Below are 19356 nucleotides of genomic sequence, written 5' to 3'. Positions count from 1 at the left end.
GAGCCAGCTTCTGGCTTCATTGATATATTATTTGTTTAGTTCCTATTTCTTTTATTTCTGCTCTAATCTTTATTATTTCCTTCTACTGGTTTTGAGTTTTGTTTGTTCTTTTTCTAGCTCCTTAGGCTAGGCTAGATTTCTTCTTGCTTCTTGAACTAGGCTTATATTGCTATAAACTTCCCTTTTAGAACCACTTTTGCTGCATCCCAAAGATTTGGTGTCATTGTGTTTTCATCTTCATTTGTTTCCATGTATTTTTTTAAATTTCCTCTTCAGGGATCCCTGGGTGGCGCAGCGGTTTGGCGCCTGCCTTTGGCCCAGGGCGCAATCCTGGAGACCCGGAATCAAATCCCACGTCGGGCTCCCGGTGCATGGAGCCTGCTTCTCCCTCTGCCTATGTCTCTGCCTCTCTCTCTCTGTGTGACTATCATAAATAAATTTAAAAAAAAATAAAAAAAAATTTCCTCTTCAATTTCTTGGTTGACCCATTTATTGTCTGGTAGCATGTTATTTAATCTCCATGTATCTGTGCTCTTTCCAGATTTTTTCTTGTGGTTGACTTCTAGTTTCATAGTGTTGTGGTCAGAAAAGATGCATGCAATGAATAACTTCAGTCTTTGTAAATTTGTTGAGACTTGTTTTGTGGCCTGATATGTGACCTATTCTAGAGAATGATCTGTGCACTTGAAAAAATATATATATTCTGCTTTAGGATGGAATGTTCTGAATATATCTTTTAAGTCCATCTGATCCAATGTGTCATTCAAAGTCATTGTCTCCTCATTGATTTTCTTTTTTTTTTTTAATTAATTAATTAATTAATTAATTAATTAATTAATTTATTTATTTATTTATGATAGTCATCAGAGAGAGAGAGAGAGAGGCAGAGACACAGGCAGAGGGAGAAGCAGGCTCCATGCACCGGGAGCCCGATGTGGGATTCGATGCCGGGTCTCCAGGATCGCGCCCTGGGCCAAAGGCAGGCGCTAAACCGCTGCGCCACCCAGGGATCCCTCCTCATTGATTTTCTGTTTGGATAATCTATCCATTGATGTAAGTGGGGTATTAAAGTCCCCTATTTAAAAAAAAAATTAAAAAAAAAAGTCCCCTATTTTTATTGTATTACTATTGATTACTGCCTTTATGTTTGTTATAAACTGCTTTATGTATTTGAGTGCTCTCGTGTTGGGTGCCTAAATATTTACAATTGTTAGATCTTCTTGTTGGATTGTTCCCTTTGTGATTATATAGTGTCCTCCTTTGTCTTTTGTTACAGTCTTTATTTTAAAGTCTATTTTGTCTAATACAAGTATTGCTACTCTGGCTTTCTTTTCACTTCCAGTTACATGATAAATGTTTTTCTAACTCTTCACTTGCAATCCACATGTGTTTTTAGGTCTAAAATGAATCTCTTGTAGGCAACATATAAATGTTTTATCTTTAAGCAATCTCTGCACCCAATGTGGGGCTTAAACTCACAACCCTGAGATCAAGAGTCACATGCTCCACTGACTGAGCCAGCCGGGCACCCCAGGGATCTTGCTTTTTTATCCATTCTGTCTTGCTTTTTTATCCATTCTGTCATCCAATGTCTCTTGATTTGTCTCTCATTTACATTCAAAGTAATTACTGATAGGCATGTACTTATTGCCATTGTTTGTTTAATAGTTGGTTGGGGTTTTTTTGTTTTCTTTTGTTTTAGTTTTTCCGATTCTCCTTTGCTCTCACCTCTCAGTTTATTGGCTTTCTTTAGTGACATAGTGGGATTCACTTCACTTTATTTTTTTTATATCTATTACTGGTTTTTGATTTGTGGTTATCATTCAATCTGTATATAACATCTTCTGTAGTCTATATTAAGTTGATGGTCAGTTAAGTTTGAACCCATTCTTTACTCTTCACCCCTCCACACATATATCAAGTATATAGTGTCATGATTTACATCCTTTTATTTTGTGAATCCCTTGACAAACTTTTATAGATATATTTATTTTTACTGCTTTTCTTAGTCCTACTAAGTCTTTCCTTTCTACTCAAAGAGGCCCCCTTAACATTTCTTACAGGGCAGTTTTAGTGGTCTTGAATTCCTTTAACTTTTGTTTGTCTAGAAAACTCTTTATTTCTCCCTCTCTTCTGAATGATAGGCTTTCCAGATAAAGTATTCTTGGCTGCATTTTTTTTTTCCTTTCAGTACTTTGAATATTTCATGCCATTCCTTTCTGGCTTATAAAGTTTCTTCCCAAAAAAAAAAAAAAAAAAAAAAATCAGAATTGCAAAAAAATCAGCTAATTGCCTTATGGGGTTTCCCTTGTATGCAACTGTTTTCTTTCTCCTGCTGCTTTATATTTATCATTACTTTTTTATGGTGCTCCTGGCTGGCTTAGTCAGTATAGCACACAACTCTTGATCTCAGGGTTATGAATTCAAGCCCCACATTGGGTGTACAGATTACTTTTTTAAAAATGCAAGAGGGATATATCACTACTTTTTGCAATTTTGATTACTATGGGTCTTGGTGTGGACTTCCTTGGGTTGACTTTGGTGGGGGTTCTCTGTGCCTCCTAGAACTGATTTCTTTTTTCCTTCTCCAGATTCATGAAGTTTTAAACTATTATTTCTTCAAATGCATCTTCTGTGCCCCTTTCTCTCTCTTCTCCTTCTGAGATCCCTATAATGTTGAATGTTTCATATTTAATGGTGTTACTGAGTTTTCTCTAAGTTATTTTTTTCCTCTCTCCCATTTGGCTTGATTGCTTTCCATTACTTTGTCCTCTTGATCACTGATCCATTCTTCTGTTTCCTCTAGTTTGCTATTTATTCCATCTAGTTTATTTTTAATTTCACAATTTCATTCATTTTCTTTTTTTAAAGTAGGCTCCATGTCCAATGTGAAACTTGAACTCATGACCCTCAGATCAAGAGTCCTAGGGTCTACCAACTGAGCCAGCCAGGAGCCCTAGTTTAATCTTTATTTTTCTAAATATTTTATTTATTTGGGATGCCTGGGTGGCCAAGTTGGTTAAGCATCTGACTTCAGTTCAGGTCATCATCTTAGGGTCCTGGGATCAAGCCCCATGTCAGGCTCTTCACTCAGCAGAGAGTCTTCTCCCTCTCCCTCAGCCCCTCCCCCTGCTTGTACTGTCTCTCTCTCTCTCTCTCTCTTCCTCTCTCTCCCTCTCTAATAAATAAATTTTAAAAGATTTTATTTATTTATTAGAGAGGGAGAGAGAGAGAGAGAGCAGGAGGAGGAGCAGAGGGAGAGGAACAAGCAGATTCTATACTGAGCACAGAGCCTGACATCAGGCTCAATCCATGACCCTGGGATCAGAACCTGAGCCAAAATCAAGAGTTGGAGGATTAACTGACTGAGACATCCAGGCACCCCCCCCCCCAATTTGTTTTTTATTTCAATTATTGAGTTCTTCATCTCTGATTGGTTCTTTTTTATGTTTTCTATCTCCTTATTAAGGGTCTCATGAGGCCTTACACCCTTCTCAAGTCCAGTATCTTTACAATCATTACTTTAACTTCTCTATCAGAAGAGAATCTTATCTCCATTTCACTTGTCTCTTTCTGTGATTTTGTCCTACTCTTTCATTTGGGAGCATATTCCCCTCTCTCCTCATTTTGTCTAACTTTATGTGTCTATTCCTAAGTGTTGGTAAAGTCAACTACATGTCCTGTTCTTGAAAGTAGTGGCCACATGAAGAAGAGGTTCTGTAGTGCCATGCAGTGTAATGTCCCCTGTTCACCAGAACCTGGCGTGTCTCCTATATGTTGTGTGTGCCCTGCTATTGTGGCTGAACTACTTTTGCCTTTAGTCCAGTCATCTGCAATGGCTCTCTTTACCTATTGTGGGCAGGGTTTTTTCCCTGTGTTGTTACTGATACAGTCTGGGGCTATCTTGGGTTTAAGTTGAGTTAGACCAGGTATTTTCTAAAGATGTAGTAGTGCCAAACTATAGGAGAATGTGGGGCTAGGATGCCTGATGCCAGCAAGGTCTGTGTCACTGGCAGAGGACGTGCAGCTGCCAGGGACTGAGGCAGGCCAGGTTGAGGGTGGGGGGCAGATCCACAGAAGTACTTGGGGACAGGGCAGCAGTCTTAGTAAGGTTTTCATGGGTCTGCCATGTGAGGGGCCTGAATTGGAGGCCTGGCTGGAAGGGTGTGTTCAAAGGAGAATGTGGGGGCGGGGCACACTGCTAGCAAGTTAGGTAGGGAATGTTGATGTTGCATGGATTTACACAGGTTTCTGGTTTAGGAGTAGTAGGATGCCTAGGCTTGGGGGTAGAGGAGGGAAATGATGCCTGCCAGCTCCTTTGTGCCTGGAGAAGTCTCCTAAGGATCTCTGCCCCTCCAGCACATGCTCAGAGATTAGTAAATACATCTCCCTCCTGTATACCCTAAGTGTTTTTCAAACCACTGCTTCTATGCTGTATCTTAGGAAGCTGTTTGTTGTGCTGTCTCTTTAAGGGCAAGGATTCAGTTTCCTCTTGCCCTGCCACCTCACCCAGAGCCAAGCCACTGATTTTTAAAGTTCTGGGTTTTAAGCCTCGCTGATTGTAAGAACTGGTGAAATTCAGGCCCTCGAATTTTCAAAAACAAATACTATGGGGATTGTTCTTCCACATTTGGACTCCCTGGAGTGAGAATCTGTTTCTTTCCCATTTCTGTGCCTGTAGCTCCCTCCCTCCTGTGGGCAGCTGCAAGGGCCATTCACTCCCAGCAGTGTTTCTGCCCTTCCTACCCTCTTTGACATGGCCACTTCTCTACATTTAGCTGTGGAGAGTCTATTCTGCCAGTCTAAGGGTCATTTTCTGGGTTATTTACACTCCTGTGGCTGTTATCCAGTTATATCCGAGGTACAAGATGAACATCAGGCCCTCCTACTCTGCCATCTTCCCTGGAAGTCTTGTAATTCTTATTATTATCTTGAAGTACTGTCTGTCACAGAAATAACCACATTTCCTTGTCAATTGCATTGTAGTGACCTCTCATCAGATCTTTAACCATGGGAATTTGAAGTCTTTTATCATTTACAGGTAGTTATATTTTTATTCAGAGGCTTTTACAAAAGTGTTCCTGAAAAAAACTTCATCTTCAAGTAGATTCGTGAAAAAGACTCCAGCATACACCTTTATGATAATTTTGTGATCATAAAACTAAACTGAGTAAACATTTCCAGAACTCCTGGAAAAACTGAATTCAAGCAAAACAAGAATTAATTACATGGGACTGAATAAACTGAAGAGGGTGATTATCATTTTTATGACTTTTTGTTTGAACATTGCTGATTTTTAAAAATATTTTTCTTTAACCAGATGAAAAGAAGCCTTTTAAGCTAACTGATTTGTAACTATTTGGTAAATTACACCTTTATGAGCAGAATTGAGCATTTACCTTTTCTTCCCTACCTGATCCCTCCAGAATTCAGAAATTCTCGGTGAGGGAGGGATCAAGATATATTTTCATGGCAGTATATTATTTGCATAAATCCAATAAGAATCTGTTTTTCTCATAGCAGGAGTATTAGAAACATTGGTTATGGGATCCCTGGGTGGCGCAGCGGTTTGGCGCCTGCCTTTGGCCCAGGGCGCGATCCTGGAGACCCGGGATCGAATCCCACATCGGGCTCCCGGTGCATGGAGCCTGCTTCTCCCTCTGCCTGTGTCTCTCTCTCTGTGACTGTCATAAATAAATAAAAATTAAAAAAAAAAAGAAACATTGGTTATAACACAAAGGCTTTGACTGAAATGTCACATTTAAAGAAGCATGCATAGACTTAGATATGACTGGACATCTTTAAAGAGCTAAGGTTGGCTTTATGGAACGAATAAAGCTCCTTAGGAAAACAGCCTGATACCTCACTTACAAGATTCCCAACATCCTTACTAGGTAAGCAAAGAAGGTTACTTCCTGGCAGGTGCTAGAATCTCAGGATATTTTGGGGACTTAAGAAAAGAGAAAGTAACCCAAATCTATAGGTATTGCAGGCAAATCTGATGGCAAGTATTTGGCTTGGCTTCTTAGGTTCAAGAGGCTGTTAAAACTTCAATCTTTTTTTTATAACTTTATTTTTTATTGGTGTTCAATTTGCCAACATATAGAATAACATCCAGTGCTCATCCCGTCAAGTGCCCACCTCAGTGCCCGTCACCCAGTCACCCCCCCCCCCGCCCACCTCCCTTTCTACCACCCCTAGTTCGTTTCCCAGAGTTAGGAGTCTTTCATTAAAACTTCAATCTGATGATCCCTTATGAAAAGTAACAGCAAAGCAGGTTTAAAATAGCCTATAAGATCAATCACTATTCTCCTGCACTTACATAAATAACCAGGCCTTGTTCATTAACAGATTAGTTTAAATACAAATTAGTCTTTTTTTGGCTGACTTTGAAAACAAGGGTGACTTTAGAGAGAAAAATTGTTTCAATAACTCACTTTGGTGACTTCAATTCTGTTCATTTGTCTTTGAGGTTTTGTTTACTGCCTGTAAACTATACTAAATCCTGAATTTTTCTAGTCTCCTCCAATGTCTGGGTACAACTCTGAAAACTAACATTTTCAATTTTCTCCCATCCTTTGACTTGGAATCATGGAAAACTAAAACTACTTAAAAAAAAAAAAAAAAAAGATTTTATTCAGGATCCCTGGGTGGCTCAGTGGTTTAGCGCCTGCCTTTGGCCCAGGGTGTGGTCCTGGAGTCCCAGGATCGAGTCCCACATCAGACTCCTGCATGGAGCCTGCTTCTCCCTCTGCCTGTGTCTTTGTCTCTCTCTGTCTCTCTGTCTCTGTCTCTCTCACTGTGTGTCTCTAATGAATAAATAAATAAAATCTTTTTTAAAAAGTAAAGATTTTATTCATTTATTTGAAAGGAAAAGAGCAAGTACAAGCATAGAGAGAGACAGAGAGAGAAATAGGCTCCCCACTGAGCAGGAAGCCTGAAGCAGGGCTGATCTCAGGACCATGATCTGAGCCAAAGACAGACACTTAACCAGCTAAACTGTGCAGGTGCCCCTGCCTTTTCTTATTTTTAAGCCCTACAAAGTGAATATGAATGATCTGATGGAAAATTACCAAAATTACTCACATATAGACAGTCTTTGTGCCTATTGCTCTCCAAGCCATTCAAAAGGGTCATCAGACACATTTAAATTACAAACAAGGGGGCTGCCTGGGTGACTCAGTGTTTGGCTCCTGCCTTAGTCCCAGGGTGTGATCCTGGAGTCCCAGCATCAAGTCCCACATCAGGCTCCCTGCATGGAGCCTGCTTCTCCCTCTGCCTGTGTCTCTGCCTGTGTGTGTGTGTGTGTGTGTGTGTGTGTGTGTGTGTGTGTATGTCATGAATAAATAAATAAATAAAATCTTTAAAAAGAAAATTACCAACGAGGGCCCCTGACTGACTCAGTCAGTAGAGCATGCAACTCTTGATCTTGAGGTCATGAGTTCAAGCCCCACACTGGGTATAAAGTTTACTTAAGAAATAAATAAATAAATTACAAACCAGGAAAATCTGTGAGATTGCAACGGCCTTGTTCTCACACCCTCCGAAGATGCTTCAAGCTTGACATCTTATAAAGTTTGTTGTGGATGGACCAAATGCCACAGGCCTAGAGGGTCCCTGCTGCCCAAGGCTAGCTGACCAGGTATGTTTTGTGCAGGTCAGATTAGGCAGGAATCTGGAACAGGGCAAGTATCCAGAGAAGGTGGATTATGAAAACAAACTCTTGGAGGTTTATGCCATCTACTTAATTCCAGGCCTTCACCTACACACATATTCCCCTGAATATAAATCTGCAGGAATCTGGTCTGCCTTGTTGGGGCAAAGCTGAGAAGACTGACAGGGGTATCCTCCAATAACAGATACATGGGAGCATGGAGAAGTTCTGGACTTCATCAGACAGCCAGCCCAAATGGGGATTGACTGTTGCCAGTTTAAAGCTGCCACCTCAGAAAGATTTTAGGGAAGGCTCTATGCAGCCCGAAACTATTCAGGGTTTGGGATTTAGCTAGAGCTCTATCCTATAGCCCAAGGCCATGGGACAAACTATGCATGTGCAGACCATACAATTCAGGGTCACCAAGGGACTAGAGACAAGGTGATGTCCAGTGAAGCCAGGTCACAGATATTAGGGGGTGCTTAGCATCCTTCTAGGTTTAAGCCTTAACCTTCATAATTGTGCATATTTCTGCTGAAGCCGAGCTGGAGGATCTGATTGGCCTTGCTAGGTCTGGGACAGTAAGGCTGGCCAGTGTATTCTCTACCAACGGACTTCTGGAGCTTTGCTTGACAAGCCAGGACCCTATCAGGTAACCAGTCCAAATGGAGACTAACAATTACAGTTTTACAGCCACTTCCTTAGCAAGATTTTCAGGAAATGGTCTCTTTTCACCCAGGAAGTTAAGCAGATGGTTGGGAAAGGCCTGAGCTCTGCAGGATAAGGTGTAGACTGTACACACACTGGAGGCCCAGTTCAGGGGAGCTAGGGACCTGGAACAGGGCAATGTCCAGCCAGGCTAGCTCACAGGAGGGAGCTGCTTAGTATACCTGACATCTGCTTAATTCCAAGCCTCGACCTACACAAATGCACATATTACCTCTGAAGGCAGAGCTAGAGGAATCTGGACTGCCTGGCTAGAGCTGGATCGTGCAGGCCAGCTGGGGTATCCTCCCGTAAGAGACACCTGGCAGCTTTGATTTCTGCCGAAGCCTGGGACCCCAGCAAGCAGTAAGTACACATGGGTACTAACCGTCACCCATTTCTGTGGCTGCCTTAAAGTGATTTTCCAGCAGTGGGCTCCCTCAACCCTTGAGGAAATGCATGTGGTTGGGGACAAGCCCAAGCTCCACAGGCCTGGAGGTCCCCAGCTGCCCAAGGCCTACTGATGGTCAGGATAGCTGGGGACCTGAAACACAGCGATTCTGGGTGAGGCCAAGTCACAGAAGCAGAATATCGGACGTACCTGGCATCTGCCTTAATCCGAGGACTGACCTACACTGGTGCACACATTGTCCCTGTGGTCTGCTTTGTCTGTGGAGGCAAATAATGCTCAAACTGATTCTGTCTTTCCCAAAAATGTATTTAACTCTGGTTCACTAGGCAAATTCCATAAGCTCATTGAGTACAGGATGATGTTTTATTTTTCAGGATGATGTTTTAATTTACCAGTAAAGAAATAATAGTCCAAAGCAACATCAACTAATCACACTATTGTCCGGGCAAGGGGAGATGAAGACAATCAAGTCCAAATGTTGTTGTTGTGTACCTTTATAGGACTTGGTACTCAGGAGAGACAGTGTAGCCAACTGAGAGCTGATGTCCAGCTGCCAGTGCTGGAGTTAGAGTCCTGCATTGCCAGAGCACACTTCTTGGGAACACGGGTGCTGGTGAAGATGGGCGAGAGGACATTTTTTGAGGGGTCGCTGCATGACTGTCACTAGTGCCAGCAAAAGGGTGGCCTTTACTGCAGCAAGAACTAATTGCCTCAAGGCCTCTGGAGAGCTATTTTATTTAGATCAACAGAGTGTACTTTGCCCAAACCGACCACTCTCGTGCTCCTCACAAGTCCCAGTGTTCATAGTCTACATGTCCCCATGTCATAGGGCTTCTTCCCAGTATTTTATAAATCTCTGATGGTTACAAGCTTGCACACTGCTATCAAGTACATGTTCGATTGTCATAACATCAGAATTCAAAGCTCTTGTTGTTTTAGGGAATGCATGTTTTTGTGTTTTTAACATCTGCAAAGTTATCTTGACTTTGTCAGTATTATCTTCCAAATGTTTCTTTTCTTAAGTTTTCTAAGGTATGACTTACATTTGTTAGATTTATTTTAGGAGGTTCAATGTGAGATATTTCTCTAATTATCTTAATAATTCCTTTATCTTCTTTATCTTACCTTAAATAATATCTTTTTCCATCTGTTGTCCCATTTATTACCTGTTTTAGAAGACTTTGTTATCTGTTTTATTTTATACATGTCATCATGTTGTATTTCTTATTTTCCTCTTGACATAAGTGAGGATGGATAAAACTGAGCCCAAAAATAAGGATGTCATCAGGATAGGGAAAATTGTTTTATGTGTGTGCTGTTTTTGTCCAAGGTCTGGATGTCTCGTGTTAGGCTGTGGGCTGTCACAGGACTGTTAAGCTGTGCTTGTGGTAACCTAGTAAAGTGGCATTGTCTGCTTTCCTATGTGAATGCAGTCATGGGTTGGCTCTCCTGGTTAATTGAAATAGCAAAGAACATGTCAGATAAGTCTATCACTCTGTAGTAGGTTCATCAAGGTCCAGTGGTGATACCATTTATGATAGGCCTGTATCTGGGGGGTGCTCCCTCAATTTTGGGAGAATGTTTAAGTTCTTATCATCTCCTATAAACCTATAGGACCCGCCTGGCTTTTTAATAGGTCAGATTGGGTTATTATATGGTGAATTAGTAGGCACAGTAATAAATTCCTTAGGCGTTTCTGAATGTTTTCTTTGAATATGTCCTATTACATCCATTCCAAAAATGTTTCCTAAATCAGGCCCTCTAAGGCATTTAGCTTTAATGCATAATCTGTCAACAATTGTTAGGAAATTTTCAACCAACCCTTCAATTAGTCCCTTTTTATTATTAAAGGTTCTTAATTAGTAGAATATCCTTGCATCATTGTTACGTGGGAACTTGTATTTAACAATCTGGTGCTATATGTAGTATTTTTATTTGCAAATGGAGTTTCTATTGATATGGCCAGCATAACATGGGTGAATGCCTCCTTTGACTCTCAGTGGCTTGTCTTTTAACGGGATTAGGCTTTATAAAGAGGTTAGTATTTACAATAAAGGGATTAGTGGGTCTATGTATGGGTTTATTTTCTGTAGGTCTATTTACTCTCGAATGTTAGTTGTTTCCACTTCTCTGTCACTTACGTACTTTCTGGGGTTTCTGTTCAGGTTTCTATTTTTATAATTTGTTTTAAAGAGTGGTAGTGTAAGTCTCTTTGGTCTATTTTGATTGGGTCTATTTACATTAGGCGTAGGCCAGCTTTGCCTATATACATGGGTGTTATCTTGGTTTATTTCCTCAGCTGTTCTTACCAAGTCAATCAGTTCTGTGTTTCTGGTGCCTGCAAACACTAATAATGCACGTTTAATGCAATCCCTATCAAAATACCATGGACTTTCTTCAGAGAGTTAGAACAAATTATTTTAAGATTTGTGTGGAATCAGAAAAGACCCTGAATAGCCAGGGGAATTTTAAAAAATAAAACCATATCTGGGAGCATCACAATGCCAGATTTCAAGTTGTACTACAAAGCTGTGGTCATCAAGACAGTGTGGTCCTGGCAAAAAAACAGACACATAGATCAATGGAACAGAATAGAGAACCCAGAAGTGGACCCTCAACTTTATGGTCAACTAATATTCGATAAAGGAGGAAAGACTATCCATTGGAAGAAAGACAGTCTCTTCAATAGATGGTGCTGGGAAAAGTAGACATCCACATGCAGAAGAATGAAACTGGAACACTCTTTCATCATACACAAAGATAAACTCAAAATGGATGAAAGATCTAAATGTGAGACAAGATTCCATCAAAATCCTAGAGGAGAACACAGGCAACACCCTTTTTGAACTCGGCCACAGTAACTTCTTGCAAGATACATCCACGAAGGCAAAAGAAACAAAAGCAAAAATGAACTATTGGGACTTCATCAAGATAAGAAGCTTCTGCACAGCAAAGGATACAGTCAACAAAACTCAAAGACAACCTACAGAATGGGAGAAGCTATTTGCAAATGACATATCAGATAAAGGGCTAGTTTCCAAGATCTATAAAGAACTTCTTAATAAACTCAACAGCAAAGAAACAAACAATCCAGTCATGAAATAGGCAAAAGACATGAACAGAAATCTCACAGAGGAAGACATAGACATGGCCAACACGCACATGAGAAAATGCTCTGCATCACTTGCCATCAGGGAAATACAAATCCAAACCACAATGAGATACCACCTCACCCCAGTGAGAATGGGGAAAATTAGCAAGGCAGGAAACCACAAATGTTGGAGTGGATGCGGAGAAAAGGGAACCCTCTTCCACTGTTGGTGGGAATGTGAACTGGTGCAGCCGCTCTGGAAAACTGTGTGGAGGTTCCTCAAAGAGTTAAAAATAGACCTGCCCTACGACCCAGCAATTGAACTGTTGGGGATTTACCCCAAAGATTCAGATGCAATGAAACGCCGGGACACCTGCACCCCGATGTTTATAGCAGCAATGGCCACAATAGCCAAACTGGAAGGAGCCTCGGTGTCCGTCGAAAGGTGAATGGATAAAGAAGATGTGGTTTATGTATACAATGGAATATTCCTCAGCCATTAGAAACAACAAATACCCACCATCTGCTTCAACGTGGATGGACCTGGAGGGTATTATGCTGAGTGAAGTAAGTCAATCGGAGAAGGACAAACAGTGTATGTTCTCATTCATTTGGGGAATATAAATAATAGTGAAAGGGAATATAAGGGAAGGGAGAAGAAATGTGTGGGAAATATCAGAAAGGGAGACAGAACATGAAGACTCCTAACTCTGGGAAACGAACTAGGGGTGGAGTAAGGGGAGGAGGGCGGGGGATGGGGGTGAATGGGTGATGGGCACTGAGGGGGGCACTTGACGGGATGAGCACTGGGTGTTATTCTGTATGTTGGCAAATTGAACACCAATAAAAAATAAATTTATCATAAAAAAATCACTAATAACATTGCTCTGTCCTGTGGGGGTGCAGCTTTTAGACTCACCTTTTAATTTGTCCTCTTGCTGCCATATGCAGAGGTGAGCCTGTCCCCTATATGTAAGAGCTGTACTCTGTGAGCAGGCCTTGGGCTGCAGGAAGCACTCCAGGCCTGCGGAGCTCAGGTAAAACTTTAACCACCTGAATGGCCTCCGGGTGGAGACAGCTCACACTCTGAAAATTACAAAGCATCTTTTTAATCCCAAATCCTAACCAACTCAAATGGGCATATTGTCCTGAAGGCAGAGCTGGAGGAAATTGGAATGCCTTGCCAGGGCAGAGCCTAGCAGGATGACTGGGTATCCCCCAAGAAGAGAGATTTGTATGGGAGAAGCCTACATGCAGATTAGACAGCAGATTCCATTGGGGACTGGCTGTCACCTTTTTGAGCTGCTGCCCCAGGGTAGTTATCAGGGGGTTGGGCTCCAAATCCCCTGATAACTGGGGGGTCATGCCCAAATTCCCTAGGCCTGGAAGATTCCTGCTGCCCAAGACCTGCTGAAAGACTACTGAGCATAAGGGGGCTTCACGGCTCAGCAGTTGTCAGCTTTCTGGAACAGGATGGGGGTTTGCAGGTGCTGACTGACTGGTGTCACTTGGGGAAACAGGGTATGACTATTCTCAAACCATAGCCTGCATATTTCCCCTGCAGGCTAGTTGAGGGATCTCGCACTACTTAGTCAGGGAAGGACAGGGCTGCTGACTGGTGACTCTGAGAGTCACCTGGGTTCCCTGGTTTGGGAGAAACCTGGGGCCTGTTGACAGCAGGTCCACGGAGGATTCACTCAAGTTGTAGCTGCCAGAGCAGAGTGATTTTAAGGGGGTGGGTTCGCACCACCCTGGGGACTACAGTCCTAGCTCCCTGGGCCTGGAGGGCCTTATCTGGGCAGGCAGGCTCGCTGAAGAGGTGAAGGAGGAGGGGGATGTCCGGTTGGGGAGGTGGGTTCTGCGTATGCGCAGTTGAGCACTTCAGGGTTGCCAGCGGCAACCAAGAAAAGGAGGTGATATTAAAAGGCATTTTATTTGGGGTCTCAGAATTGCGATTCTGGGCCACAGATTCTGGCAGCACCAGAACCTCGCCCTCCCCTACCACCACTGGTGCAAGCAAAGCCAGGTGAGTGGCTTTTGGGTCACTGGACCAACTATTCTATTGGCATAAACAAAGAAGACTATTCTTGGTATGCATTAATTAGTCTCCAGAGAGTTCACCCCAACACTTTTGTGGTCTAGATATCAGTGGTCCTGTTGAATTTTAAAGAGCAACTGCTTGTAAAGCAATTGCCTCTTCTGTCCCAGTTCAAAGGTCTCCTTGCCCCGTTCAAGGGTTCTTTGCCTATTTGTTTTAAAAAGCAAATGGGGGATCTCTGGGTGGCGCAGCAGTTTGGCGCCTGCCTTTGGCCCAGGGCGCGATCCTGGAGACCCGGGATCGAATCCCACGTCGGGCTCTCGGTGCATGGAGCCTGCTTCTCCCTCTGCCTGTGTCTCTGCCTCTCTCTGTCTCTGTCTCTCTCTCTGTATGACTATCATAAATAAAAAAATGAAAAAATTTAAAAAAAAGAAAGCAAATGGGGAGTTTTTTCCATACAGTGGTTGTATACAGTTTCACTCCAGGGACTGGAACAGGGCAGGGGTCTGCAGACGCTGGTCACAGGAGACGGCTCTTAGAGGACAGGGGGATGCCTGATGTCCAGCCTCGGCCTGCACCTGCACCTGCATCTGCACGGACACCGCAGCAGGAGGACACAGGGCTGCACAGGCAGCAGGGTGAACAGGGAAAGCTGGAGAGGAGCAGTGAGAGTAGGCCACCTGGAGTATGGGGCGGGGGGTGCTCAGCAGTAGCTGGCTTCTAACCTCAGATGCTGAGACCTGCAGCCACCCCCCCACCCCCCCCCCCACCCCGCACCACAAGCGATGGGTGGTGCAGGACGGCAGTCTTGGTGGCAGTCTTGGTGTGACTGGTGTGCTGTTGGAACCCTGAGGCTCGGGTTTGAATGTGAGCCCTAACTGAGGAAGGACTATGGAGCTGGGTTGTAGCAGCAACGTGGCGAGTCTGCCCTTTGGATGTGGTGGCTCCCCGCCCTTCTGCCGCGGAGCAGGAAAGCCAAGTGGCCCAGGCACACCACACTGAACTGTACACATTCTGAGGCAGTGGTACCCTGTGGAGGACCTGGAATCAGCAGCCCCTCCCCTGCACCCACTCTGAGGCCCCCAATCCCACCAAGAGAAGAAAGCCTGCAGATCCTTTGACTTCTCCTTTGTTTGCAGAGGGGCACTTGGACTAGCTTTTTGGGGATCCACATTTTCTGACCTAGGGCCAGGAGCCCTCCCTGCAGGGGCCTCAAGGGGTCACTGGCATCCTTCCAATTGGAACCTAACTTGCAAAAAGCAAAGGGTCCCATTGATCTCCATTTCCGGGGGCAAGCCTGAGAATGCCAATCACGGACACCAGCTGAGGTAGGCAACCTCCTGTCTCAGCTCCTGGATAACCTGCAGAGACCAAGGGTGGCCCGTGGCAGGCTATATACAGGTTCGGCACCCTGCCAAACTAGCTTTTAAAACTGAAGGTGAGCAAAATCAGTGTAGAAATAAGAAATAAAACCATCTCTCTTTGCAGGTGAAAAATCTCAATTAATTCACACGGGGAAAAAAAAACCCTGCTAGAGTCAATAAACTAACTGTAAAGGCATAGGGTAGAATATAGACAAAAATCAATGGAGTTTCTGGACACTAGCAATGACACTCTGAAAAGGGAATTAACAATTCCAGTTACAAGAACACCCAAAAGAATAAATCATCTAGGAATAGGGGCACCTGGGTAGCTCAGTGGGTTGTTAAGTGTCTGCCTTCAGCTCAGGTCATGATGCCAGGGCCCTGGGGCCGAGCCCGGCATCAGGCTCCCTGTTCAGTGAAGAGTCTGCTTCTCCCTCTCCCTGTGACCCTTCTCTGTCTCTCTTTCTCTGTCTCAAATAAATAAAATCTTACTAAAAAAGTTATCTAGTAATAAATTTATCCAAGGAGTCAAAAGACTTGTACACTGGAAACTCTACATTGCTGCAAGCAGTTAAAGAAGGTGCAAAGAAGTGGAAAAGCACCCTGTGCTTGGAGGGTTTCGTGCTGTGAGAGTGGCCCTACTGCTCAAAGGGATTTGCAGACTCAACACAAGTCTAGCAAATGTTTTTCTTCATTTCCTAATTGCTGTCAATCCCTTGCAGTACATTTCCTTTCACAGACATGGCAGTTTTCATCTCTGAAGAGTTAGACTAGATCTTTTTTATATGCTTCATTTTTCTACTTAATGTCTTAAATTTATGGACTATAATTGTAATAAACGTTTGCACGTCCTCTTCTGATGATTCTAATATCTGCGTCAGCTCTGGGTCATTTTCAAGTCATTGATCTCCTCCTTAAGAGTCATTTCCCCCAGCTCTTCACATACCTCAAAGCCTTTGATGGAATGCCAGACATTTTGAAGTTTACTCTGTTGGTTGCTGGTTATTCTTATACTGATTTTATTATTTTTATATAAGTCTTCTCTGAATTTCGAGCTTTGTTTTGGGATGCATATAAGTTATTTGAAAATACTTTGATAGGGCAGCCTGGGTGGCTCAGTGGTTTAGCGCCGCCTTCAGCCCAGGGCGTGATCCTGGAGACCCCGGATGGAGTCACACTGGGCTCCCCGCAAGGAGCCTGCTTCTCCCTCTGCCTGTGTCTCTGCCTCTCTTTCTCTCTGTGTCTCTCATGAATAAATAAAATCTTTAGAAAAAAAGAGAAAAAAAAGAAAATACTTTGATCATTTCTGGTCTCGCTTCTATGATTCAAGCTGTCCAGAGCAGTGCTCAGTCGAGGAGCAGTTCCCACCACTGAGGCAAGACCTTCCTGAGGGCTCCACCCACACCCCATGAACTCTGAGGGGTTGCTTTGCTGCAGTCTCTCTGTTGGGAACAAGCACCTTTGCCAGCGAAGTAGGAGTGCCAGACATTGTTCTTCTAATCCTCTCAAATGATTTCCCCCTGACAGTAGAGTTGCCTCACTTGGAGGCCCAGTCAGGATAGATCTGAACTCAGGCCAGGCCCCCTAGGCAAATCATTCTGATCCACTTTCCTCGTCTCTCTCCTCCCTGGCACTCTGGCCTGTGGACACCAGCTACCTCAGCCTTCCTGGAATCTCACCTCGTGTGCTCAACTCCATAGGGTCCACTAAGCAACTCTTCAGTTCAGTGCTTGGAAACTCGCTCGAGGGAGTAAATTGGAGCAATTGCAAGGCTCACCTGTTTGTTTTCCATCCCTCAGGGGATCACTGTCCTCTTCGCCTGATGTCTAATATCTCAAAAATCTGTTTCCTGGATTTTGCCTGGTTTGTTCTTGTTTTGTTTTGTTGCTTCAGGCAGGAGGGCAAATCCAGTTCCTATTACTCTGCAATGTCATGGTACCCCTATGTTAATATCAAAGTTGGAAAATGTTGGGGCTCCTCGGGGGCTCAGTGGTTGAGCTCTGCCTTTGACTCAGGTCATGATCCCAGCGTCCTGGGATCGAGTCCCTCATCGGGCTCCCTGCTCACTGCGGAGCCTGCTTCTCACTTTCCCTCGGTCACTCCCCCTGCTTGTGTGTGCTCTGTCAAATAAATAAACAAAAACCTTAAAAAAAAAAAGTTGGAAAATGTTAATAGGGATTCTGAATAGAGGCTTTTACAGAATACAGAGAACAGCCAAAGCCAGGGTGAAGCTGTCACGGGCTATACCCCAAGACCTGACCTTTACCGCCCACATGCTTGTACTCACTGACCTCTGTTCCGCATTTTTCCTTAAGCTCTTCTTTCCAGCTTATCTCTTACCTCAGGCAAATGAAAGCGAAAGCTCCCCCAGAGGGATAAGAGCTGCCCAGATGATGACCTCCAGCCACACCAGTCTGAGCCTAAGCCCGGACTCCTGCTTGCGCAGACGGATCACGCAGTGACCTGCAGAATGATCGGGACAACTTTTACCTCATTGTGATACTAAGACCTCCGCCCAGCGAGGAGCTGGAGCCTCATTTACGTAACCTGCAAGGTGTGGACCGGCGTGTTTCTTTATGGCACATGCACCCTACTATGCCCACGCCCACCTACGAGGGGGGAAGGGAGGGCGGGTCCCAGGATCCAGTCCGCATCGGGCTCCCCCGCAGGGAACCTGCTGCTCCCTCTGCCTATGTCTCTGCCTCTCGCTCTGTGTCATTCATGAATAAATAAATAAAATATTTTTTAAAAATAAATAAACAAACAAATAAATGCATGTCAGCCTTGATCATTTCTCTCCAGGGCCCTCCAAAGGAAGGAGGAACAGGACTACAAAGTGGCCTGAGGCAAAGTCCCAGCTTTCTCTGAGCTTCTGTGAGGTATCCCTGACCAACACTGGGCCCAAGCTGACGTCTTCATGTCCCCATGAATAGATAGAGGGAGCAGCTTGGCCCGATCCATGAGCAGTAACCTGTAACCAGAGCATGGAAGGAGGGGCAAGGATGCCCAAACCTCTCCTGCACCTCACTGGGCTGCTTCAAAACAGACCAAGAAAGGCCCCTCCTCATGGGATCATGCTGTGATATTTGGGGTCCAGGAGTGAATAGCCAAGAAATAATTCTGCAGACATCTTTGAGGCAAAGGAAAAACAAAACAGAACAAAACAAAACAAAACAAAACAACAAACTGATTTTATTAAAGCACAGGGACAGGAGCCTAAGCAAGAAGAACCTCACTGGGGCTGTGAGGAGTGTCTGACTGATTATATACCTTTTAGTTAGTGGGGGTGAGGGGGAGCATAGTTCTCTAAGGAATGTGGAAGCGAGGCTTCCAGAACATTGAGGGGCTAGCTGCTGTCCAGATAAGGTTATTTATTGCTGTCTAGTAAAATATTAGTCATGAGGGCCTTCTGGTACATCAGTAGGCCATATGTTTGGAGGAAGACTGCTAATGTGTAGCTTGTTGGAGTTGACACAAAATTTCTGACACAAAATGTTCATATGTTCAAAAAAACTTCCAGGATCCCGGAGGTGGGGCTAAAGTCATGTTAAGGTTGCCCTCTGCCTCTAGCCAAGTGTTAACATCGAGGCAGCTGACTTCCTGGAGGAAGGTCACTCTGTCTGCCTCCAATATTTATCAAGGGGCTGCAAGTTGTAAGATTTCATTTTTTCCACATTTCTTTTGCCTTTGTTCCCCACATCAGATCAGACTAAAAAGTCTGTGTACCTTACCTGCTAAGCAACAAAAATGGGGCTGGATGCCGTTTACGAGCTGGAGGTCTGGCTGTCTGCATGTCTCGTGCTGCAGAACACAGCACGTGTCCTCATGGGTCTCTCTCCGTTCCCTGACTGAAGCCAGTTCTTTCCCAATCCAGCCCAAACTGCAGAATGGGAGCGGCCCAAGAGTCGGAATCCTGGCGCTTAGATTTTGCTTTTTATGAAAAGCCGCTTCCCCTAAGTAAGCAACAGTAACGTCCTCCACGCTGACTTCTCAGACACTCGTGGCCCAGGGAGAGTACCGGGATCCCCGCTGCTGCAGCTCCCACAGCCCCATTCCCCTCCTCTGGGGAGGCAGCGAGGACCCACGTGTCTC

The 19356-nt window shown here is 44.0% G+C and overlaps 1 long non-coding RNA gene across 1 annotated transcript in view; it reads left to right on the top strand.

The window, feature by feature from the left end:
- LOC144294191 (uncharacterized) overlaps positions 1 to 17973 on the top strand; it is a 28736-nt gene extending 10763 nt beyond the window's left edge. Inside the window, exon 3 of the long non-coding RNA XR_013361644.1 lies at positions 17580 to 17973. This is a non-coding gene — a long non-coding RNA (uncharacterized LOC144294191). The remainder of the gene's footprint in view (positions 1 to 17579) is intronic.
- The last annotated feature ends 1383 nt before the right edge of the window (positions 17974 to 19356 follow it).

The sequence above is a fragment of the Canis aureus genome, chromosome 22 (assembly GCF_053574225.1).
Source record: "Canis aureus isolate CA01 chromosome 22, VMU_Caureus_v.1.0, whole genome shotgun sequence".
Classification (NCBI taxonomy): Eukaryota; Metazoa; Chordata; class Mammalia; order Carnivora; family Canidae; genus Canis; species Canis aureus.
Note: the sequence above shows the minus strand (reverse complement) of the source record. Positions and strands in the feature narration are given on the sequence as shown.